The 25,455-nt window shown below is 44.3% G+C and overlaps 1 long non-coding RNA gene across 2 annotated transcripts; it reads left to right on the forward strand.

Moving 5' to 3' along the window:
* The first annotated feature begins 31 nt into the window (after positions 1–31).
* LOC116662000 lies at positions 32–23,065 on the forward strand. Of its 2 annotated transcripts, XR_004317973.1 has the most exons (4): positions 32–372; positions 1,157–1,523; positions 8,150–8,299; positions 15,898–23,065. It is a non-coding gene; the product is annotated as an uncharacterized LOC116662000 (long non-coding RNA). The 2 variants fall into 2 exon arrangements; XR_004317974.1 differs by lacking the exon at positions 8,150–8,299.
* Positions 23,066–25,455: the final 2,390 nt, after the last annotated feature.

Below are 25,455 nucleotides of genomic sequence, written 5' to 3' on the forward strand. Positions count from 1 at the left end.
TATAGAGATAGATAAATGATAGATTATAGATAATGACAGATGTACAGATAGACTGATAGAAATAGAGACAGATAATATAGATAAATGATAGTGTCAGATAGATGCATAGTTGATTGAAATAAAGGGGGAAAACGGATGATCAACAGTTAAATACAGATAGATGATGTAGATACAGATACACAAAGAGAGAGACGTAGAGATACAGAAATCACAGATACTCTGTATCTTTCTATCTCTGTCTCTGTCTCTGCCTCCTACTGCTTCTCTCCGTCTACGGAGCCCTAACTAGTGAATACGCCACCTGGAGAAGACAAAGCCTGGAGCAGCACAGCAGAACACAGCACCCAGGACCCCTGTGGTTCCAGGGCGAAGGTAATTCCGTGAATTCCATGAGAGGACCGCACTGTTTCCAGGAACAGCTGGCCAGCTGCGGCCTGTCAGGGCGGCGTGTCTAGACAGATTGGGTTTACTGCATCTGAGCAAAGCCAGCTCCACGTGTGCCTGGGTGTTTAGCAGCCCCATCTTGCACAATCTTCTAAATACCTGTGGTCTGTTAACTGGGAGGTCAAGTTGTTTTTTTTTCTTTTCTTTATACTGAGCAGACGCTGAGTGGGATTATCAGCCTATGACATCAGGGCTCAGATGGGTGAGAGCGTCATGAGGTCATGGAGGTTAGACCATCTGTGCAACTAAAATCCATTTTTTTTCCCAAGTTGTGTTTTCGCACACACACACACACACACACACACACACTGAGATGGCTTCACATTCAGGACAGCTCAGACTATTCCACCGATGCCCTTTGTACAGACATGGGGAGTGGCCCCTTCTCACCAGGCAGGGGTATCAGCAGCCCCCAAGGGCACGGCTCTGTCTAGGTGTTTCTCTGACGATGCTGGGCGACGGCTCCGGGCTGTTCTGGGAGCAAATGTGGCTCCATCACGCACCTGTGAGCTTGGTGGGGCAGAGGCTGTCCACGATCTACAGCCGCCACTGACTGAGTTTGTTTTTTGCTTGTTTTTCTTTTGCAGCTCTTTTTGTTTCGTTGTCAGTGGAGGTACGGGGGGATTGAACCCAGGACCTCGTGCATGCGAAGCACGCACTCCACCACTGAGCTTTACTTTACCTGACCATGGGTTTCTTTTTACTGTCCCAGGATTTTGACCAGACAGCCACACACTTCATGACTCTGCTGCCTCCATCCATGTGCCTTCCTCCAACACACACGTGTGATTCAGGAATGAAACCAGCGGACCCGCCCGTGGTGCAGCTGTCTTGTGATCGGTCCCCGATGTCTCCCCGGTGTAGACTTTCTCTCCACCGCTGTCCCTTTAACCTCAAGGCGCTGCATGCTTCTTGCAAACCTGACTGCCGGTCCTACGTGAACCATGCTCCATCAAACCCTGCAGGACGCCCCCGCTGCCCTGTTGCTGGATGCTTTGCAGAACAATCGAGAAACTCAGCTTGTGTACAGCCCTGCCTTCTTCTGTTTCTTTGCTCCCTCTGGAATTTTCTGAGACCATGTAAGTAGATACGGATCTTTGCACACGCCTTTGACGGCGCCATTTTGACTCAGTGGTTTCTAATTTAAAAAACAGAACCAACTCTGTGCACTCAACCATTAACACTCTTTTGCCTTCTGTTTCGCAGAATCAGTTTTGAATGACGTTTTATTTCCAGGTGCTATTTTTAACAACAGACTTTGTGTCTTAGAGCAGGTTTAAGTTCACAGTAAAAATGAGTAGAAAGGACAGAGAGTTCCCATATCCTCCCTACGCCCCCGCAAAGCCTTCTCCACAATCAGCGTCTCTCACTGGCACACACATTAGTAGAATTAAAATAGATGAGCCTACATTGAAACAGTATCGCCTTAACTCTGTTGTTTACATCGAGTTCCCTCTTGGTGTTGGACATTCTGTGAGTTTGTGCAAATGCCGTTAATGACACGTATCCATCACTAGCACATCGTAGAAAGCTGAGTGTGACCCAGCAGTTCCCCCCTCGTGGGTGGGAGCTCTGGAGAAACACTTGCATGTGTGTCCACGTATAAGCATGCTCTCAGGAGTAATCTCTCCAGTACTCAAACTAGCAGACAACCCACGTGTTTGCTGGCAGGAGAATGGATATACACTGGGTGCGATCATTGCTCAAGGGAATATTGTACAAAAGTGAGGCAAATAAACTAACCCTACAAACAACACCATCATGAATTTTAGAGATACACTGCTGAGAGAGAAAATGTACAGTGCACCACACTGCTCACATTCCTTTGGCCATATTATCAGTGAACAAAGCAAGCAGAACAGAACAGTAATATGTTATTGAGGGATACAGACATCTTTGGCAAAAGTATTACTGTTTTCTTATGACACATAAAATTTGGGAAAATACTTAACCCTCGTGGGGATGGTTCACGAGGCGTGTTGGAAGAAAGGGAAGCCCAGAGGGTAATAACAGTCTGGAAACGTTCTTGACTTTTGAAGCAGGTGGTGGATTCATGTTTGTTTTGTTCATCTCTGTAGATTCGTCACCTTCATATCACTGCATGTCTCCTTGTAAAGATCGCCAACATTTCATATAAAAAGTAAGTTAGTTTTAGGTGCAGTAAGTTATTCCTGGGTGGCTTCCCACCCCATAGTCATTCCCCATCCTTGAAAGAATCTTTTTAACTCAAAAGTGGGTTCTCTAGGACCGTTTTGTGCTGCTGTTACCAACCTTTGGGCTGTTATAACAAAGTACCATAAACTGTGTGGTTTATAAATAACAGACATTTATTTTTCACAGTTCTGGAGGCTGGAATTCCAAGATCAAAGTGCTGGAGGAGAGGGTATAGCACAAATGGTAGAGTGAATGCTTAGCATGCACGAGGCCCTGGGTTCAATTCCCAGTACCTCCATAAAAATAAAAATAAAGATCAAAGTGCTGGCAGATCTGGTGTCTGCTGAGAGCCGTCTCGCTGGTTCATACGTGAACGTTCTCCCACTGTGTCCTCACATGGAGGAAGGGGAGAGGGGGCTCTCTGGGGACACTTTTATAAGGACACCAGTTCCATTCACGAGAACGCCACCCTCATGACCTCATCACCTCCCATGGTCCTCATCTCCAAATATCAAAACCTTGGTGATTAGGGCTCTAACATATGGATTCTGGGGGGACACAAACATGCAGCTCGTAACACTGTATATATAAGATTTGTTGCAGGGAGTTAACTCGTGAGTTATGGAAACTGAAATAAGTCCCACAATCTGCAGTTGGCAAGCTGGAGGCTCAGAAGAGTGGATGGTGTCAGCTCCACTCTGAGTCTGAAGGCAGGCAAAGACACATGTCCCAATTTGAAGACAGTCAGACAGACAGAAGTTCCTTCTTATCTGTGGGACACTAAGTCTTTTTGTTCTATTCGGGCCTTCAACTGATTAGATGAGGCCCACCCACATTGGAGAGCACCCTCTCCTTTACTCAGTCTGTCCATTCCAATGCTAATCTCATCCAGAAACACCCTCCCAGACACACCCAGAATCATGTTTGACCAAATATCAGAGCACCCTGTGAGCCAGTCAAGTTGACATATAAAATTAACCCTCATAATATCTATGTATATATGTGGGTGTGTGCATCTTACGATGCATTAAGCACTGGGCTGGCACAGGATAAAGAATATTATAATTTTTGCTGGGAAAATAAAACTGCACTGGAATAATAATTTAGAGTCATCCTGAAATATCATTTGCTATGTCCAAATACAAATTCAGGGAAGGATCTGAAAAAAATAAAATAGACAATGTAGCCAGTTGGCCACATGTAGAGAATGCAGACAGCCATGATGCCTCAGAAAAACTCCAGTAACTCCATAACTTTTCCGTGTCTTCTGTGCTCCTCACGGCTGAAGGAAAGACACCAACCGGTCACCCTGTTGTGGCCATGGTGTTTGGAGCTGCTGGCGGCTGGCAGCCTTGCAGCTGTGAGATCTGTGCGACGCTGGTTTCTCCCTCACATCCCTCTCTAGAAAATCTGTGTTCCCGGTTCATGTAAAGAATGCAGGGCAGTGTACTACACATATTTCAGGTGTGCAATTTGAACAGGAATCATACCATAATAAAGGTTAAAAAAAAAAAAGAAGAAGAAGAATGCAGAGCAGATCTGAGCTCAGCTTAATTTCAAAAAGGCAAAGGCAACTGTCCTCAGCAAGAATGAATGACTCACTTCTTTAACCATCAGAAACGAAACGTCCAGCTTCACAATTAGATCCCACCAGCTGAACGTGGAGGAGGATGTGTGCTCCTTTTGTTTCAAAAAGGCACTGTTGCAACCATTTCCTTGCACCCCCACGCCTGCAACTCCTCACCCAGGCGTTCTTTTCACTTTGGACGGTGGACGGTTTGTAAGTGTGTCTAAAGAAATAGGAACAACCAGATAACCTGTATTTGCAGAGGATGCTAGAAATGGTGATCACAACCAATTAGGACAAAAGGGAGAGGTTGCCAAGAATCTTTGGTTGATAAACAAGCACAAACATTGTGACAGTCTGTAACATATGCCTTAGGACTGTATCTGTTTAGAAGAAGCTAGCTTCACCGTGACTAATGTTTCAAACCACAGCAGAACTTGTCTCTGGCGAGGTTAATGGAACAGAATAGAGAGCCCAGAAATGAACTCACCCAGGTATCTTATCAGCCAGAATTCCACCCAGCAAGCAAACAGGGCATTCCTCATTGTCTGGAGAACATCAGTATGCACATTTCCCACTGATGAGCACCTAATTAGAGCTAATGAAGTGCTCTCCTTGTAAGCAATCCTGTTGTGAGATAGACCATCGGATGACTCAACACAGCTGTCTCATTTTAGGCAACCCACGTTTAATTTCTCTCGTGGCATTTCACACTTAAGCCTTGGCAGAGAAGATTCAGGACCAGAGTCAAATTTTAAACAAAATTTGATGGACGCCTTTTGGGCTCTTTGAGCATTAGAGTTGGAGATAACAAACTCAGTTCTCTCAGCCTGCAAGACCTTTCGGTAGCCAATCGAGTTCCAAGGAAGATTTGGCCCCAAAGTTTAAGAAGATGGCAACTCATTCATCCATTAATATTCATGAGTATTAATAGAGTGGTCTTAGTGGTGACATGTCTCCTAAAAGAGAGATAATTTCTTGAGTTTGATTACGCTCTGCCTTTTCTAAACTCACATTTTTCCGGGAGACATAGTGTTTATCGCTGCTGCCAAAAATAGCGGAACATCGTGGTGGATGGCGGGGAGCACGCCTGGTCCAAGGGAGTTACGAGCAGTTTAACAAGCACTTGTGTGTAGAAGTCTGAGCGTCTGTTGGGTCCTTCCTGTACTTTCTGCCTCATCTTCCACTCTCTCTTAGATGGAGATACATATTGCCAGGTCACACTGAGAAGGACAACGAACGTTTCTGGTTTCCATTTTCTCCACAGTGCTTTTTATATGGAGCCCCCCATGCCCTTGCAGTGCACTGTGCATGTTTTTCTATCCCAGTGCCCTGAGACGAAAGGATTCCTTTCCTCCCAACTACGAGGACAGCGTCTTCTTCGCGGTAAGGACCAAAGCTGTTTCTCTCGTGTGGATAAAGCCTGATACAGTTTTACTGCTTTTTCAGCGACTCAATGAATGTTTCTGTTGATTCCAAATCAGTGAAATTCCTGGTAAGCGTGGACAGATGCGTCACCACAGGTAAATGCTTTCAACGTCCACTGTAGTTGATGCTGAAACGTAAACAGATTCTGTAGCGCCTACATTTACCCCAGCTTCAGCCATGCCAGCTGCAGCCTAGCTTCCCACAAATACAAAAAAAAGGGGGTGGGGAAGACAGCAAGAATCCTAAATGTCTAAACCCGAACATCTTGCTTGTCCTTACAGCCTGACTACCCAAGATGTCAGTAGGTGATTTGACTTCCATTCAGTCCTGGTGAGGTGGGTCGCAAGGAACAGCATCGACCTACTGCTTATAAAATCAAGAGGGGCTTCCCAAGATGGGAGTGGGGGTCACAAAAACAGTGAGAAGTGCCCCCCCCCAAATCACGGATGCTCCAGAGTTCTCATCCAGGGGACACGTCTGCAGTTGCTTTCTCTAAACCATCCCTTAAGATTCCTTCCAGCCTCATGCTTCCATCTCCATCGGAATAATGAGCTGGAATAATGAGCTGGAACAGAAAGCTGAACCCTCTCCCTCCAGAGCCTCCCAGCGCTGCGTGCTCACACAAGCTCAGAGGCATGTAAACAAGACAGTCAACATCCTAAAATCTGCTGCCAAGCCTAAGAGATAAATCATCCTCCAACGGAGCCCACATGCGCTCATCGGCCAATTAAACTTTATCTTGCATTTCTTCCGCCGCCAGATGGGTTTTGGTAGCAATGAAGGATGAGGTCCTCCAGGGGTCGTTCTTGGGAGGGGACTTCGAGAGTGTTCTCGAGGCTGAGAGCAGAGGGGGGACCATCTCGGGCTTGGAATTGAGATGGAGAGGAGTGCTGTTGGAACAGGACATTCTTTGGGAGGGGGGCCATGATGGATTTCAACGCTTAGATGAACAGACTTTCTACCGGAACAGACTCCCTTGGGTTTTACCAGGTAGATGGGGATGCCTCGCTCGTCTGTCTCTGTTTCTCATCCATCACGTCTCACCTGCCCCAGCCTGCCCCCATGACTCCACTATAATGGTGCCGGCGGAGGGTCCTCTTACTGAAACATCTGTAAATACAACGTACCTTTTCCAGTGCTCTTCTTCCTGATCTTACAGCAGCCACAGGTGCTTCTTGAAACACCCATACTGCTTGCTTTCATCATGGTTATGGGCTGAACCTTGCCCCTCCGAAATCCACATGTTGACGTCCTCAACCCCAAGACTTCAGAATGTCACTGTATTTTGTAGATAGAGTCTGGATATTTGGCTCATCTGGGTACATGTGGGATAAACAAAGTGTTTCTTGTAACTAACCCGACACTTGGGCTCAAAGGTCAACAGAGGCTCCGTGAAACATTTGCAAAGTTGGGGGGTTGGGGAGGGGGGAACTTGGGGTTGGACTTCCTTTGGCCATCCATTTCAATTCTCTGATTCCATTTTCTGCCTATTACCAAATCCACTGGTTTTTTTTTTTTTTTTTTTTTCAGTCTTCCTCCTTTTTTAACTTGGGTGAGTTTTTGTGAGACTTACCAATGAAATCCACCTGGAAGCTGCCCTTCTGTTAGAATAATGACCGTACCTTTGAACACTCCTCATCACTCTGCTTTGCTCCATTTCTCTGTGCCTCATTTCCCTGCACGGAAGACGCATCCTTGCCCTCAGTCTTCTTTTTCCATTTCTCCCCAAATGGGCTGATTCACAGTGTGTCCCTCCAAAATGACTTCATTATCACATCTGTCAGGAGAACCTTCAATACAAATCTGCCGTCCAAACCATCTTTCGTAAACACAGCCCTGCATGTATAAATGATTATTTGCCAGGAGTCATGTGATGGATGATGAAAAGAGAATTTTTTAAAAAGTGGAACAAACCCATTAATTTCATTCACAACTTGGATCCTTTTCAGAAGGGAAGATAATGGAGTGTTCCATGACAGAAATGGGGTATAAAACTCTGTATGATGAAAAACGCATATTCCTAAACATGGATCTCCTAAACGTAGAAGAATGTGTGGCAAAATATAAACAGTTCATCATTTGGCTGTGACTTCATGAGTAAATGAATTTTTTTTTTAAAAAAGAGTAGCTTTTGCAAGATACAATTCACACACCAAAAAATTCACCCATCGAAAGTGTATAAATCAGTGTTTTTTTTAATATATTCACAGAGCTGCCAAACTACTATTCCAGTCAACGTTAGGACATTTTCAACACCCTAAGAAGAAGTCCATTAATTGTCACCGCCCTGCCTCCCCGAACGCTCCCAGCCCCTGGCAACCGCCAGTTTACATTCTGTCTCGGTGGACTCGTGTGACGTGGGCTGTAATGTGTGTTTTGCTTTTCCAAGTAGTCTACAATGTGGACATATTCCTTTCATGATCATTAAAAAAAAAAAAAGCATTAAGGTTTCCTTCCTTCAACTTTTTAGTCTTAGTCTCATTTTCTGAGTAATGCTGACACGGTTGCCTTTAAATTGGAAGAGGTTGACCCTTCCCGAACTTTGATTTCATGCAGGTCTGTGTCCAGTAGGTGACTTGGGCTGCCCTTGACTGCGGCTCCTGGAAGCATTTGCTCACACAGCTAGATCCCCAGTCCTCTGGACAACTGTACAAGCAGCGGCAGAAAAAATAGCGGCTCACACTCACAGCTGCCTTCATTAGCAGGGTAGGTATTGGGCGAGCTGCTTCTGGTCATTTCAGCTGGGGTCCCAAGACTAGTGAGAGAACCCGTAGACAAGAGCACAAAAAAGAGAAGAGAAAACCAGTTCTCAAGACATCATAGACAAGAGCACGCTTACAGAATATAACTAATGTCGCAGGTCTTGGTCATTGATGAAGGTTGAGCTAGTTGATGAATAATGCAAGGTTAAAGGTTATAGAGAATTTGGACCACAAATAGCTAATGTTGGTGAGGATGTGGAGAAACGGGAACCCTTGTACACTGTTGGTGGGAATGTCAATTTGGTGCAGTCACTATGGAGGACAGTGTGGAGGTTCCTCCAAAAATTAAAAATAGAACTACCATAGGATCTAGCAATTCCACTCTTGGGCATGTATCCAAAAAAGAGAAAAAAAAAGGAAACTAATTTGGAAATATGCATGCACCCCAGTGTTCATAGCAGCATTATTTACAATAGCCAAGACATGGAAATAACCTAAATGTCCATCGACAAATGACTGGATAAAGATGTGGTATAGATAGACAGTGGAATACTACTCACCCATGAAAAAGAACGAAATAGTGCCACTGGCAGCGACATGGGTGGACCTGGAGATGATCATACTAAGTGAAGTAAGTCAGACAGACAAAGGCAAATATCATATAATGCCACTTTTATGTGGAATCTAAAAAATAATACAAATGAACAATATAACAAAACAGAAACAGACTCACAAATATAGAGAACAAACTAGTGGTGACCAGTAGGGAGAGCGAAGGGGGCAGGGGATTAAGAGGTACAAACTACTGTGTATAAAATGAAGACGCTACAAGGATATATTGTACAATTTTGGAATACAGCCAGTATTTTATAATAACTATAAACAGAGTATAACCTTTAACAATTGTGAATCACTATGCTGGGCACCTGAAACTTATATAATATTGTGCATCAAGTACCCTTTAATGTTTTTGAAAAAGGTTATAAGAATTTGAGGGACAGAAATATAAAGAAACCAATGAAATGATTCCAAGGACTGTTGAAGTGCAATGTCAGCTAATCTGAATAATTTGCATATCAGTGTCTCCTTCATAAATATTAGAAACATGTAAGAGAGAGACCTCCATCTATTAGCTTTGCAACAAAGTTTTTAAAATTTTCCATGGGAAAGTAATTAGGTTTGCTCATTTATTTATTTTTTGATGGCAGCACTGGGGATTGAACCCAAGACCTCGTGCAAGCTAGGCACACGCTCTACCGCTGAGCATAACCTCCCCCTTGCAACAACTTCTGAATTTATAATAACTTAAATATTGAAAATTTAAAAATGTTTAAAGCAGGAGAAAAATAAAAAGACAAAGAAAATGTGTCCACTTAGGGTCTGTCTCATTTTCTGCTCTTAAGTGATACAATCGTGGTCGTGTGTCTCTCATTGGAAGGCACTTTGGAGATGATCTGATCCACGGGAGGAAATTAAGAACCAGAAACACTGTGGGTCTTTTTTTTTTTAAGGTCACATGATTGGTAGAAAAATCAATTCTTCCTTGGTTGCTAGCTTTGGGGCACAAGTCTGCAGTTGCCTGATGCCAGAAAGACTGGGGATAGTGTTTATGCAACTTAGATGCTGAGAGCTTGAATGTTTTTATTTTCCTTTTGGTTTACATTTTATTTTTGAATATTGGAGTTTAGAATTTATGACTAGTTGGGATGGGCAACGTGGGAGCAGACCCCATCCTCTGTTTCAGGCAGATGGCAGGGAAGAGTGGGCATGGAGAAAATAGAAATGTTAAAATGTGTTCCCAAAGATGTCAAGCAACAGCTGATTCTGAACAACAAAGACCCTGTGGAAATATAACCCCTCACAGATTAGAGGTTGTCCACTGCAGGGGGAAACCACAAGACAATATTAAAATCATAATGAACAGTATCTTGCATTACATCTATCTCATTGCTAAAACTTGAAGGTAACTTGCATTTTCGAGAAATGCATCACTGTGTAACTTTCCACTGATGGATAAGGTTCCCCAGTTGCCACCAGGTTCGTGATTCTCAAAGTGCGTTTGTTTATCTAGTCCCAGGTCCCTCAAACGCTGCGATTCCATGAGCAAACATTATTAACCAGCCCTATTAAAGCTCTGTGGTCATCCAGTCTGAGTTTGTCTAAGTGCTTTATAAACATCCTGTTTGAAAGGAGAGCTGTTTGGCTCAGAATGTTTACAGTGCATCCCATCACGGGAGAAATTCATCTGCAATGTAACTTGTATACTGTTTTCTGGGGAAGATGGGCGGTTCTGAGACTGTTTGAAGACCTGCACATTGGTTTTCCAAAAAAAAAAAAAAGAGCATTTCCACCCTGCCAGGAGAAGGATTCCTAGCAGATCCAAGCAAAACAAAAGAAAACAAAACTTTACACGTGTGTACAGAGGGCCTGGATTTCTAGAACAAATGCGCTGGCTGCGCCATCAAGGCATTGAAGAGGGTCACTGAAAGAATCTTTGCAAAGTGGACAAACTTTACAGGAATTCCGTGATGACCAAGTGTTCATCTTTAGGGCATTGGAGTCTCTATGTTGAAACATTTGTGCATTGATGTCTGTTTTTCCAGTGCAAAGTCATGCTCATTGTAAACGAGCAACCCGCCTTCTCTTATCTTTCACTCTCCAGCCAAAGTGAAGTAGTCCCTATGAGAACCTTGCAAAATAACCCGCACATAACTTGATCATCGCTCATGTCACAGTGACATCTGATTTCCACTCACTATCCTTTACCCATGCCCTCTAGTCCATGAAGTAGTGTTCAAAAGCACACGTGTTGTTGTACTCACGTTTGTGCTGTGAGCTAATGCACGCTGAAATATATTCAGGTATCATTTCCTACCCCGTGAGTCCTGCCACGTTCGGAGCTCACAACCCACACATTCCATGAATTCTGAAGTTCCAGGAGATGGGTGGACACCTGTTAACCTGTTGGGAAGAATGGCACCATTTCTCTGCTTCATCTCTTGAATTATTTTGTTTGAGTCACCTTCAAGATGGTGTGAAAGCTGGGACTGCTTGAGAAAAATGTTTCTGATATATATAGATATAGATATAGATATATAGATATAGATATAGATATATTTGTTGAAATAACCCAAAGGACTAGGTTAAACCAGAAAGAACTGTATGAGCCAGGACATCACTCTGAGCTCAGAGAAGTGAAGACACAGCCAATTTGAAGGTGAGTTTAAAAGTCACAGAGCAAAGACTGAGACATTTCCAAACGGTCGAATCAAAAACCCTGAAGGAGTATTTTGGAAAGGCAGGGCTGAGTCATATTTGAGGAAACAATTGTTGCTCATTTGAGAAGATCCACGAAAGACTTTCATTCTCTGATTCAGACGTCATGGTATGGAAGAGGAAACACAGCACCAAACACTTAGAAGGAAAATGGTGGACATTCAGAAACAATGAGGAAAGCTTAAAATAGCCAGGCGGCCTCCAAGCACCCGGAGAGACGCAGAGCAGGCGTCTCTGCAGCCTCGGGATGGCCGCAAACTGGGAGAGAGTCTTGAAAGCATAAAAGAGAAACTGCTGCCTGCGGAAACCTCTGCGCTGACTTGAGTCTTTCCCGAGTGCGAAGGGAATAAACATAATTCTGCCAAGCCAGAGGGGTTCCCTCTCGTTGACCCTCACTGTTGTTACTTTGAAAGGACACTCGCAGGAAGAAAGATGCTGAAGTCAGATAAAGGAAGAGGATGCAAGACTCATTGTGAGAAAAGACGTGAAATCACCAGAGTGAAAACCGAATCTGACACTCACCATGTAACACCCGTTCCCTGCCGCCTCCACCACCACCAATAATCAAATTATGCCTCTGAGGGCATACAAGCAAGGTGGGACCAGAAGTAGGGCTGATACAACTTGCAGAATAAAAACTGGAATTGTCACAGTTAAAACACATTGCTTCTTTGGGAAGATAGTAAACACGTTAACTTTATTATTTTTCTGCTGATGTTATGAGGCACGTTAGAGTTCATCAGTAAAATAATGACTGAGAAGACAACTTTCTCTTAAATATACGGAAGTTTTTTGTTTTTTGGTTGTTGTTTTTTTTTAGCTATCAGAGAAGAGAAAAAAAATATGGAAGTGAAGAAAGGAACTGGTTCACAGAAAATACAAAAAAAGCACACAAAAAGAAATTTAGAAATATTGTCAACTGTAATAAATGGACTGAAAATATCTGTTAATAGACATGAACTCACAGATTGGGTTGAAAAGAAATCTGAGATCTTGCTATTTGTAAAACTCTGAAACCAACAACCAAGAAAGGCTCAGATAAAGATATAAAAGCACTAAAATAGGTGAATCAGTATGAAGAGAAACTTTCTGGAGCCCTGTTCAAATCAAGCAAAAAAGACTTAAGGGAATTAAAAAGGAAAAAAAAAAAAAAAGGAGAGAAACAGGGATGAAAAAGGCTACTATGACATGATAAAAATTCTTTCACCAAAAAGTTATAAAAATACTAAAGTTCTTTGCACCTAGTAACAAAGCATTTAAATTTGCGAGCAAGATTTGGGAGAACTGTAAGAATAAACTGTCCAACCCGCAACCCAGATCTTTGCTTAGAGAGAATCCTGCTTTCCAGGGAAAGAGAGACATACCCTTGTATTTCTGAGGTTTGTTTTTTTTTTTTTTAACAGCTGAACTTAACTTACTTTCTCCTTTTTCCTCCCTGAATGAACCTCTTTCATGATCTGCAGAAGAATCCGCAGTAAAAGCAGTGGTGTCTCCTTTCAAACGTGTGTGCTTTCAGTGTGCTCTGTGCCTGGGCAGAAGGACAAAACCAAGTCTCATTAGTGTAAAAATTAATGTCTTGAGATACAGTATAAACCGAATAAAATTCGTCTTTATTTTTCCTTAATTGGCCTTTTGACCACTCCATGGAATCCCAAAGCCCTAATACACTGTGCAGGGTCTGTGGTAGGAGTCGAGGGGAGCGTGGGACTCCGCCAAGCTCAGTCTCACGCGTTGAAATTCTGATACCTGGCCGCCCTACAACATGTGTGATTCATTAAGAAGGATTTTTGCAAGAGTCTGAATAAACTTGGAGACGGAGGCTTTCTGTCATCCATGTATTTTCACGGAACCAGGGGACGTGGTCTCGGGGATGACGGCCAGAACGCGGCCAGTTGGGAAGAAAAGGTTGCATCAATTAAAATCTTTCACCCGCCAGCCACTTTGAAAATGAAAGTTACACGAGGAAAATAAACATCCAGCCCAAATCAAAACCAGACGCCTGCAGCTCTGAGGATCCCTCTGCGTTGAGTTTCCACTCGAGCTTATTTTGCATTCCTTCTAAAATGGATGCGCCTTCTGGAAGTTACTTTGCGAGGCAAGATCTCGCATTTGTTTGGGACAACATGGTTAGATAGACAAACAGATTCCCCGGTTCTGACTCAGCAAAGGGAGATGGAACTCTGTTGTACACACGGGGACACGTCTGGAACAAATCAGATACATTCACTTGTTTCTAAGTACCAAACCCGGCAGTAGCTTAAAAGTAACTTGTGTATTTCCCCCTCCCCCTGCCCACCCATCCTTCACTGTTGAGGACGGTTGCACCCTCTGCAAATCTTTCATCCAGTCAACACGACCTTGAGTTTTAGGCATTTGATACTTTTTTGAGACACAGCACATCATGTATTTCTGGTTTTCTAAAAAATGGCTTCGTGGACACACAGAACTGCACCGACTCTGAAATCCACCAGGAGAACTTGGAAGCCGTGAAGGACTTCTCATGCTCGCTTGGCTTTGACTGAAGCTTCTGGGTGTGATTCTGTGCACAACATTTTCCTGAAAACCGAGTTACATAAGGGCATTCTGAAAGGGAGCAGGGCTCTGTGGAGTCCTCGCTGGTACAAATCCTTTCGGTGTCCTCCATTTCTTGTTAGCAGGGCATGGACTTCAGTCAGCCTCCTGGACCTTCCCTGAGTTCTGAAGGACAGAGTCAAAACAGTAGCTAGTCAGGGAAGGGAGGCGGGAAATGCAGAAAACAAGGAAAGAACAGTCAAGAAACAAGAGGGCAGCCTTGGGGGAGGGTCCTGCTTCCCCCTCAAGGCACATCCAGAACAGTGTCTCTGAGTTCTGCAGGAACTGAGGCCCCCGCCCAGGTGGAGGACGGTGCCTTCAGGCTGAGCCCAGGATTCCTGGAGCCCCATCCTGGTGCCTCCCCACCGGCCCATCAGAAGACAGTCACACCCCTGCAGCCCCCACCCCACATTTTGCGTATTAAAAACTTCTCCCTGAAAACCACGGGGAGGTCAGGTTTTTCAAGCACAAGCCACCCATTCTCCTTGCTCAGCCCTGCAATAAATTTTTCTCTGCTCCAAACTCTGACATTTCCGTTTGCTTGACCTCCCTGTGCGTTGGGCACACAAACTTTTGCTCGGTAACACTTCCACGGTTTCTGGAGACAGTGGGAGATCCCTGAATGTGTTGTAACCAGACAGAATCAGACTCAGCTCTGTGCTTTCATGCTGAGCCATTTGCATTCGACCTGTCTCACCTGGAAGAGTGAGAAATAGAAAGAGAACAGAGAGGGAAACATGGTGGGGTTTCCACAAGAAAGCAGAAGGTGTAAATCCCCCGCCTCCAGCTTTAATCTAAAGAATCATTTTCTCCTTCCGTTCCTGCCAGAAGGGTCACAGATACCCTCATTGTCAAATGGTCATCATGCAAGTAATTGCCTTACGCTCACAACTTTTCTTAGCTCTAAAAAAAAAAAAAAAAAAAAAAAAGTCGCATGCTTAGCATGCATGAGGTCCTGGGCGCCATCCCCAGTACCTCCACCACCACCAACAAAAAGTTGACATGTGATTTATAAGAAGTTTTCTGTGAAAAGCAAAGTCCGTCCCTCACATGAGGCATGCACCCCCCTGCCCCGCCCCAGCTACCATGTTTTAGCGTGGATTGATGGAAAAGGCAGTTGTCTGCAGAATAGAACTTGTTTTAGTGGCATTTCTTTGACTTTTTTCCCCTCTTTTTGTAAAAATCTATTGCCTGGGGTGGCCTTCTTCATGACAATAAAAATTAAATAAAAATAAAAAATAAATCTTTGAAGGATACTACGCAGTAGCGAACCAAAGGGGCAGATGCTAAGTGAATGGACGCGTGAGAGAGTGGACTTTGTCTCGTCTCCGGAGAGACATCCAGTTGAGCCACAGAACCTTGTAAATAAGGCACATGTCGTGGTTGGTTATGCTGCAAAACTCTGATCCCCTGTATTGGTTTCGCCTCATGTGAACTTACCAGTGGTTTTTCAACATTCATGAAGACCTTAAAAAAAAAAAATCGCATTGAAAGGAAACAATGATGAAACATGAAGTAAACTTGAAGCCAAAGAATTTGTCTCAACAGCTCCAGCAGACTTTACCGGAAGAAATCCGTGGACCTAATGTTAAAAAAAAAAGGGGGGGGTGGGGATGTTACTTCATATTCCCAGATTCCGCATTACTTTGTGGTGGTTCTTTCAAGAGATCTAAGATGATTTCATTTTCATCCTTTTTTTCCCTCTTGTACTTTTTACGTTTTTTGATGCATTGTTTTGCTCTGTTTTGTTTATAGAAACTTAGACATTTGCTCGATCTGTGGCCAGCGACCCTGATCTTCCCCCGAAATGTGGCCAAGGGCTCGGCACCACCTGGATGACGATGTTTCAATCCTGGTTACTGACTGTGAGTGTCTAGCAATCCCTCCATAAATGCTATTTCCAATACCATGCAGTTAAACACACCAGCATACACCAAAAACACAAAATAAATTCCGTGAGAGCCTCTCCAAACACACTGACCTCTGCGAGGCCGTCTGATCTCATGTTCAGCTCCGATGCTGAGAAAACCAGAACGAAACTGAAGACCCGTGTTCCTGCTGAGAACCACAGCCACAAAAAAGAGGAGGAAGTCATGGAATTGGGGACGATGGCTTTGCAGCTGTCTGGTTGTGATCTGGAGCTCAGGGGAAATCTGATGCCGTGTTTGTTGTGTGTGTATATATATTCACGTAGCGTATCACGGGTGGCACATTTTGAGCCCACGGTGAAATTAACACAAGACTAGTGATGCCATTAATTTAGACATTCTCTTGCTGTGCCTAATTTATAAATTAAACTTTATCGTAGGTGTATATGCATCCATATATAGGGTTTGGTACTATTCATGGTTATAGGCATCTTGAAATGTGTGCTCCAAGGATAAGGAGGGACCACAGAATTAAAGTGATGTATTAGAAGTCAAGGAACACCTGGAGCTATCAGAAGGTGGAAGATGCATGGAAGGACCCACGTATAGAGCCTCTGAATGGAGTGTCATCCAGCTCACACTTTGATCTTGGGTGTCTGGACTTCAGGAATGTGAAAGGATGCATTTTCTGTTGTTTTTCCACCCAGACGGTGGTACTTTTATATGACAGCCTTAGGAAAGTCATACAGACAGGAAAGTGAATAAGATTTCTTAACCATTGAATGCAGGACACACAAGAGAAGAATAAATACTGACTCCAAAGGTTTGGGCAGAGATGGAGAGGGTTACAGAGAAGGTCAAGTGTCCAGCACTGGGCTTGCCGAACAAAATGCCCATGAACTCGGATGTTAATCACTTATCCACGAAGCATCGAAGTGCAGGTGCTGAGGAGCCAGTTGGATAATGTGAGTCTGGAGCAAAGATACTGATGTAAATTTGAGGGTTGTTGGCAGATGAAAGTATATAAAGATGGAAGGTGCATCGGCCACCCAAGGAATAACAAAGATATTTACATTTTGTAAATTGCTACAGCACACAACTATCCTATTTTGGAAAACGCTCAGGCGCAACTCTGGGACCACACTTTCCCTCCTTTGCTATTCCTTGCATGACCGATACACCAGAAATGCGCACAACGTTGTAAATCAACCGTAATTCCATTTTCTAAAAAAAGAAATACGTATTTGCTCTTCCCCGGGTCCTGGTATAGAGCTGCTGAAACCCTTGGAATTTCCTGTGAGGGCAACCAGAATGGCGTCTTTTGTTATATCAATGAGGTGACCTTTGGGAAGCACCTAAGGATGGGGGCTGGTTGCTGGGGGAACCAACCACGTACTGAAGGAAAGGGCAGTCCCTTTTTTCAGCACTCTGATCACAGGTTCCAGCAGAATGCTTGGCTTAGGGCTTATATTAGCCACTGCTGGGTAATAAGTCATCACACGCTCAAAAGCCTTCAAACAAACAAACAAACAAAAACCACACGTTTACTATCTCATGGCTTCTGTGGGTCAGGAATGTGGGCACAGCTTAACCGGGTCCTCTGATGAGGCTTTCACAGAGCCAGAAGCAAGTGCGCCCAGGGCTGAGGGCTCATCTGAAGGACTTCCCACTAGGGAAGGATCCGCCTCCAAGCTCATGCATGCAGCTGTTGGCAGGATTCACTTCCTTAAGGGTTGTTGGACTGACGACCTACTTTCCTGGCTGGCTATCTGTCGTTCCCTGCCATGTGGACGTCCCCGTAGGGCAGCTCTCAAAGTCAACAGGTTTCATCAAAGCCAACGGCAGTGGGCATCCATACAGAGAATCTGCTTGTAAGACGGAAGCCACTGTCTTAACATCATTTGATCACCGAAGTGACATCTCATCACCTCTGTCCTATTCTCTTGGTTAGAAGCAAAATACAGGTCCCACCTCACGTGCAGGGGGAGCAGATTATCCAGAGACTTGACTCTCCAGAGAAGAGCATGATTGGAACCATTTAGAGCCTGACTCCCACCTGGAGGAGCCATAATACATGTTTCTTGGGAGAAAAATAATAATCGTTGCTGGATGCAGAGCAAACAGAGAACCCAGCCTTTTGAGCGGGTGGCCAGGGTCTGTTGTCAGCTTCTGTCCTGAGAGTGAGAGCTGGTGAGGGGACTGAACCCCCAGGACACCGGGCAGGCGGGTGGCGGGGAGGGAGACCACATTACAAATGCACACAGCACCAAGCCCTGCCTGCCCTCCGTTGTTCTGAGAACCAGTCTGCTTTGCCTTCTAATCCAGCCTGCCCCATTCCTTCATGATTTCTCAAAGGAAATTAAAAATGTGTTCGGTTTTGGAGTTGGCCTTTTGAAAGCTGTCCCGTGATTGTGCTTCCATGCACCACAACAAAAGCAGACTTTACGGGGTTTCTTTCCCAACCTTTGTTACATTTTAAACTGCTAAGAGACCCAGTAAGACATCCCCGCACCCCCTCCTGAGTGGGGCTCCCAACGCAGAAACAAACTTGAACTGTCGGAGGCACTTTAGAAGTTGTTTGTTCAGCTGAAGAAGAAACACAGCTTCAGTGAACTTCAAAAACACCAGGGCTAAAATCCTCCCGTACCCTTGGCATAAATTAATTACCCTCTATTTTCCAAGCTGCGTAGGGATAGAAGTCAACAGCAGTGCACTCTGGAAACAAAATTGTGGACTTGTCATTTGAACATAAGACCCAAGAAACGTTACCCCAAAGGGCTGAATGTTTCCAGGACCTCTCATGAGAGTTTTACTTGGATATACTGTCATTTTCTTCTTTATGTGGCTCAAAACGGATTTGCCTTTGTCTAAGGTTTGCAGAAGGACTGTTTGCATTTGGAGCCAGATCATTCTCTGCAATGGGGATTGTAAGCTGCCTGGCAGTGTCCCTGGCTTCTACACACTGGATTCCTGCAGAATCATTCATTTGTGAAAAACCCAAAATATTCCCAGACATTGCCAAATGTCCCTTGGGGGAACAGAATCACTATGGATTGAGAATCGCTGATAATTCGTGGAAGACAGGGAGAAAAAATTCCCCCAGACTTTAATTTTGGGTACTAACAACCATATAACATGTCCCAGTATCACTCTGTCTGGTTAGCACCCTTGGCCTACGTCATTACCAGCACCAACATTTGCTAACAAAGCGGGTCTAGGTTTCACTGCCCCTTGGCTTCAGCAAGATTCAAGGTATGGTGTTTTATCTCTCCTCAAATGAGCCATAGCCGAGCGCACTTTTCCCAGCAGACCCTTTCTCTGGCATCTCCCCCAAGTCTTCAAGTGCTTGGGGTCAGTATGGGGTCTTCACCGCCCCTCAGCATCCAAGGACAGAGGCTGATGGAGACACGTAGGTCTCTGGGCTGTTTCTGATCCCACGTAACATGGAGAAGACTTTTTATGCCCATAAATTCCTGAGTGAGCTGTTAAGCAGGCGACGGCTTCAACGGAACCATCATTAATTCATTAAACATCCGTTTTCAGACAGACCTAAAAATGGAACATTTAGGTCTTCTGTTGTGTGGAATCCTAGCCAGGTTCATAAACACAACGAAGTGTTTTTCCCTTGCTCCATAAAATTAAGGACTTTCTGGTATGTCCAATTCTGTCTACCAAACACACTGTCTTCAATTTCCATGAAATAATTTCAAGCAAAATTCGATTTTAGTGTTTTGGTTTTTTTTAATGAAGTGAAGGCGCTCAGTGAAGGAATGGACATAACAATACACCAAGAAGAATTTTTGTAATTCCGGAGGAATCAGAATTCAGCGGAGTCCGCAGGGAAGAGCCACAGAGACTCAGCGATGCGGGCAAAGACAACGCGCAACAGAAAATCACTTCTGCCAAGTCTGTCGGGAGCGTTCCAGTGACACGATACCACCTCATCGCAGGAGGAGTTCTTCAGCCCCATCCTTCAGCCCCGGGAAACGTAAGCATGACCAGAAGAGCACAGATGCAATATTCTCATTCTCCGGAAGGACCGGTGCGGGGACACGCCATAAACCACAGCATGAGACACGTAGGTCTAAGCAAGTGATGTGGTTCTCCCTGAAGACAAGACCCCACCTTTTCATAGCTGCAGAGGTAGGACTAGGCCTACGAAGTAGCTGCCTCGCATTCTTTCCAACAGCGGTGGGAGACTGGCGCCTGAGAACGAAAACTCCTTACTCCTCCAGGGACAGCAGACTCACACAAATACCTCCAAATGCAGCCCCAAATAGCACATCTTTGTGTTCTAGTCACAAGTTTTCTTAAGAGTCTCACAGCACCTTCCAGCCAGCTTACGATGCCGTGAAGGTGTTCACAGTATATAAAGGAATATGTCCAAATCCCGCCCTGGCACCTCTCCACATTTTGGGCTGGTGCTGCTTCTCAAACCCCCTCCAGGCTTTCCCTGGTTTTCCCTGGTTTTCATCCACACTCCTGTTAATTAAGATGAATTTCATGGCTGCCGTAGAAGGTCTCAAGAAATTCTTGGCCACGGTGATCAGAGCTGTTGGCAGGAAAATGAAAAGAAAACCCACACTTGATTTTGTGATTTTGCATGAAGTGGAATGATTATGTCATTTAACAGTCAAACTGAGATTGAAAGATTGAAAAGGGAGGAGGATCTTTGCATACGTTCATGGGCACAGGTGTAAACTGGGATCACGCCAGGCAAGCCAGGGCATAGGGTCACCTCACCAAGACTGGAAAAGGCAATGAAAATGTGGCGTATGTATAGATACACTGGAATACTATTTAGCGATAAAGTGGACTGAAATTCTGATACCAGCAACAACATGGATGAACCTCAAAAACATGATATTAAGTGAAAGAAACCAGACACAAAAGACCACACATTACAGGACTCCATCAGTATGAAATGTCCAGAATAGTTAAATCCAAAGAGACAGAAAAATCAGTGGTTTCCTAGCCCTGCAGAGAATGGGGGTATTTCCTTGGAGTCAGTGTGGAATTTCCTTTCAGGGTGATGAAAATATTCTGAAACTTTGATGGTGGTGATGGTTGCACAACACGGTGAATGTATTAAATGCCACTGAATTGTTGTCTTTGATCTGTTGATTTTCAGTTATGTGAATTTCACCTGCATGAAAATAAAAAGGAAGTGTCTGCCGTGATGAGTTCAGAAACGTCAAATTCACTTTAATGTATCCAAATAACCCTCATCCACCTGGGATGTCCTGAAGAGCTCAAGCTGGGAGTCTTTGCCTCTCAGTATCAGTATGCCTCCATTGTTTCCTTTATATCTTCCGAGGGTGTCTGTGGACACCCAGAAGTGATTTTTTGCCTCATCCGGCAACATCCTACCCTTCGTGATCACACAGCAGAAGCAATCATCCCTCTGTAAATGCTGCCACTCAGGGAGACACCCGCTCCCTGCACAGAATCCCTGTTACTTTCTTTCCACCCTATTGGGCTCAAGGTCTTTGGAGATGCTGGCCCAGGAGGTCTCACAGAGCTGTGGTTCAAGACACATGTGCTCACTCATCCTGAGGTGAAACAATGAAATCCTGACGCGGAGAGGAGAAAAAAAAATCAAACTTGCATAGAATCCCTGGTAGGAGACATCACATCCCAACAATAACATCCACCAGCACCGATTTGTGAAAAATGAAATATTGGCTGTTGGAGGCTGGATGTTTTCTCTCTCACCACTTCCATCGACCATGTCGATCAGCTGAGAGATCTTAGGAGCAAAACAAAAAAACAAAAAAAAGTGCAACTCAATCTTTCCACCGTGAGATGGGTGCATGTGTCATTTTGTGGCGGGTGGAGAGCCATCTAGTGTGGCAATCACAGCTTTGGCAATGCTCAGCTCCCCGCTGCTGAGTGCAGAAGATGTCACTCATTCTTCTTCCATGAAACGCGCCTCTGCAGTCAAGCTATTGGAAAGGCCAAAGTGGAAAGAACCTCTGAGCGGGTTGGCTTTGCTGTTTCCAGGGTGCCAGCCCTTGTGCGTATTGTAATTTTTTTTCTTTTTTGCAGGCATGCCTTCAGCACCCTTTGGGAAAGGGAGAGGTACACACAGCTCCCTTCCATTAGCTGCGATTCTGGATGTCCACAGAAAACACAGGTGTTCGTACAAAAGACAGAAACCATCCCAATGAAATTCAGGCAATATTTCCTCTCCAAAGAGTTCATTTTCTGAACCAAAACTTATATATATATACACACACACACACACACACATACATATACATACATACATATGTGTGTGTGTATGTATGTGTGTATATATATATATATATCCGTAAAAGCATTCAATGTCAAAATACTATCAGCACTTTTGCCTCACAGAAGAGTAGAGAGAAGGGAAAACTTGTTTAAGCAACACGTGTAATCAAGGATGTGACATGGCTTGGCTGAAAGTCTTACCAGATGCCATGATGTTATGATACATGGAACACAATGTCTTGTTTTGGTTTTTTCTTAAACTACATTCATAGATTTAACATGATATATGTTAGGAATATATACACACACACACGCATACATATGTATATATAATCTCACACATGTTAGAATAATTCTGGCAATGTGCTCCTGTTGGTTTCAGGACTTGTTACAATGTGTTACTGCTCTCAAATAGCCAACAAAATTAAGATAGTCTGCAGCTGATGGGCGTTAAGGATGACATTGCTCCAGTATTTAACCAATGGCAAATGTGTGCAAAACCGTGAGTTCAAAAGACATTTCCGTCGCAAGTAAATGAGTCATCGGTATGAAAACTAAAATGTGGGGAAATATAGTCAATAGTAGTGTAATATCTTCGTATAATGACAGATGGTAACCAGATTTACCACAGTGATCATTTTGAAATGCTTAGAAATACCAGGTCAGTATTGCTGGGTACCAGGAACTCATGTTGTAGCTCAGTTATATTTCAAAAACAAACAAATATACAAACCCATAGAAGAATTAGATGAAGGCAGTCAAAAGGCACCAAAATTCCAGTTATGAGATAAGTAAGTACTAGGGATGTCATGTACAACATGATAAAGATAATAAGATGAAAGTTGTTAAGAGACTCAATCCTGTGGGTTCTCATCACAAGGAAACAATTTTTTTCCATTATTTTAATTATATATATATATATATTTAATTATATATAGACTTCCTGTCAATAATATCAATAAAACTAGAAGGAAAAACGCTAATTGGAATATATGTTTTCTTACAAGGAAATATAAATCACTAAATTGGTTCCCCAAGAAGGGGCAGGGTTTCAGAAAGGGGAGAAGAAACAGAAAAGAGAAAAAGGATGGAAGAAGAAATTCATTTGACTTACAAAGTTTTAAGGCGAGAAAATTAGGGAGTCGTATAACGGTTGAGAGAGGCTGGGCCTTCTCTGTGGCTGTTTAGAAGTCACCTTGGTGTGACTCGCCAGTTGTTCTGCCAAAGACGAGGATGAATCGTCTCAGCGAGCAAGTCTTTTTTTCTTGAGTGTGTCTAGTATTATTTTCAGATAAGCAGACCCAGTGTACATGGCGGGGCTGCGGAACGTGCCCTTGGGAGACTGTGAGCTGGATTTCAGGAAAAGCCTAAGAAGATTCAGCATTTCCCTCAGGATACCCCCAGGAGAGCATCCACAGGCCTGGAAGCACTTAACCACCCCTTGCTTACTTGAGAAAATTCAGAAAGGATTATTGAAACAGATTGGAATGTTGAACGAAACTTATAAATGTTCCTAAGCTGTGTTCATTAACTGAAAAAGATGCTGAAACAGGACAAATGATGAGCTGGGAATGTAGCTAGGGTAGCACTCCTCCACCCCCAGAGGGGAGAGACGTTGTGAATATTTATGACAACAGAAAATGCTGGACATTGACAACCAAGAAAGTGCAAGAGAGAAGTTGTCAAAGGGAAATGTTTTAATTTTCTTGGAGGGCTGAAAAATACCAGAGGCGAGGAGGAGGAGGAGAGGGTGGAGGATGGGGAGGAGAGGGGGAGGGGAAGGGGGAGGGGGGAGGGGGAGGGGGAGGGGGAGGGGAAAGGGGAGGGGGAGGGGAAAGGGGAGGGGGAGGGGGAAGGGGAGAGGGGAGGGGAAGGGGAGGAGGAGGGGAGGAGGATGGGAGAAGGGGGACCAGGAGGGGGAGGGAAAGAGAGGAAGGGGGAAGGGGAGCAGAAGGAGGGAGGGGGAAGAGTTTGGGGGAGGGGGAGGGAGGGGAGGGGGGAGGGGGAGGAGGAAAAGGAGAAGAAGAAGAAATCAAACCAGGAATTCTTACCCGTTACGCTGTCAGGTCTTTGGGTGAATGTAAAATGCATTCACCCACCAGGGGAAGACAGGGCTTGGAATTCAAGACATCTATTGCACACGCATTGTTTGAGCTGTTGGTGCGTCAAAGGCAAGGTGCCACTTGTGGGCAGAGTATGGTAAAAATGGAAATGTGACGCGCAGGGAAGGGAAAGATTCCTTGGATGTTTGCATCACACTGAGTATGGCGCTTTCTGCTTTGAGAAAGGAGATAGCTCTAACGTGAGACCTTGATTCACTCTGGCAGACACATTCCTTCAAGGAGTGATAAAAGTCAGGGGGCAAACCGGATATTCCAGGTGGTTCTACCTTTGAGGACCTTACAAATTACAATTTTTGAGTAGGGGCAGCTTCTTACCTGTTAACAAATGCCATCAAGGGAGGGAAAATAATAGAGAATCAGGTGGAGATCAACCCTACAGGTGGAAGATTTGAAGTCCAGCTGCAGCCAAGTGCATCTTAACTCTTTGGATGCAACCAGCCAGGAATGAATTAGGAAAGAGAATGCTGTGCTGGTGTCACATTCAGAGGTCACTCAAGTTGCCCAGAGTGACATGACAGGGACAAAATTGGGAGTAGACCCAGAGTTAAGGTCTGGTCTCCCTATGCGTTGGGACTCCAAAGGCCCCACACCAACCCCAATCGCTCAGTGTGAACTGGAAGATTCTCAAGTATCCGACGAGGAACTTCCACGAAAAGTTTCCGGTGGGGAAAGCAAATGCACGTTGGAGGAGACGGATTTCCCCGGAAACGCTTCTTTTAGGGGAGCACTCAGATGTTGATTCGTAAAAGTCAAACCAGGCCCTTTAGTGCATGTAGTCTCTCTGCCTCATCCCGACGGTGGGGTTGGTGAGTGACAGTCTTTCTGAAGCAGGAGCATGCTCCAGCATTTTCCCAGAGAGAAAGAAAGCATGGTTTTTCCCTCTCCCCAGTCAGAAGATTTTAAACCAGTTTTATTTGAAAATCCTGTGTTCTGGGTCCTGGGAAATTCTGAAGCTGAGTTTCCTTCCTGCGTTTGTTAGAAAAATTGTATTTGGTGGGTATAAACCAGAAGCCGTGACATTTCAGGCATTGTTTCTGTGAAACTCTTAGATGTATGTTTTAACATGCATTTCTTTCCCCTAAAAT

This window comes from Camelus ferus, chromosome X, assembly GCF_009834535.1.
Source record: "Camelus ferus isolate YT-003-E chromosome X, BCGSAC_Cfer_1.0, whole genome shotgun sequence".
NCBI lineage: Eukaryota > Metazoa > Chordata > Mammalia > Artiodactyla > Camelidae > Camelus > Camelus ferus.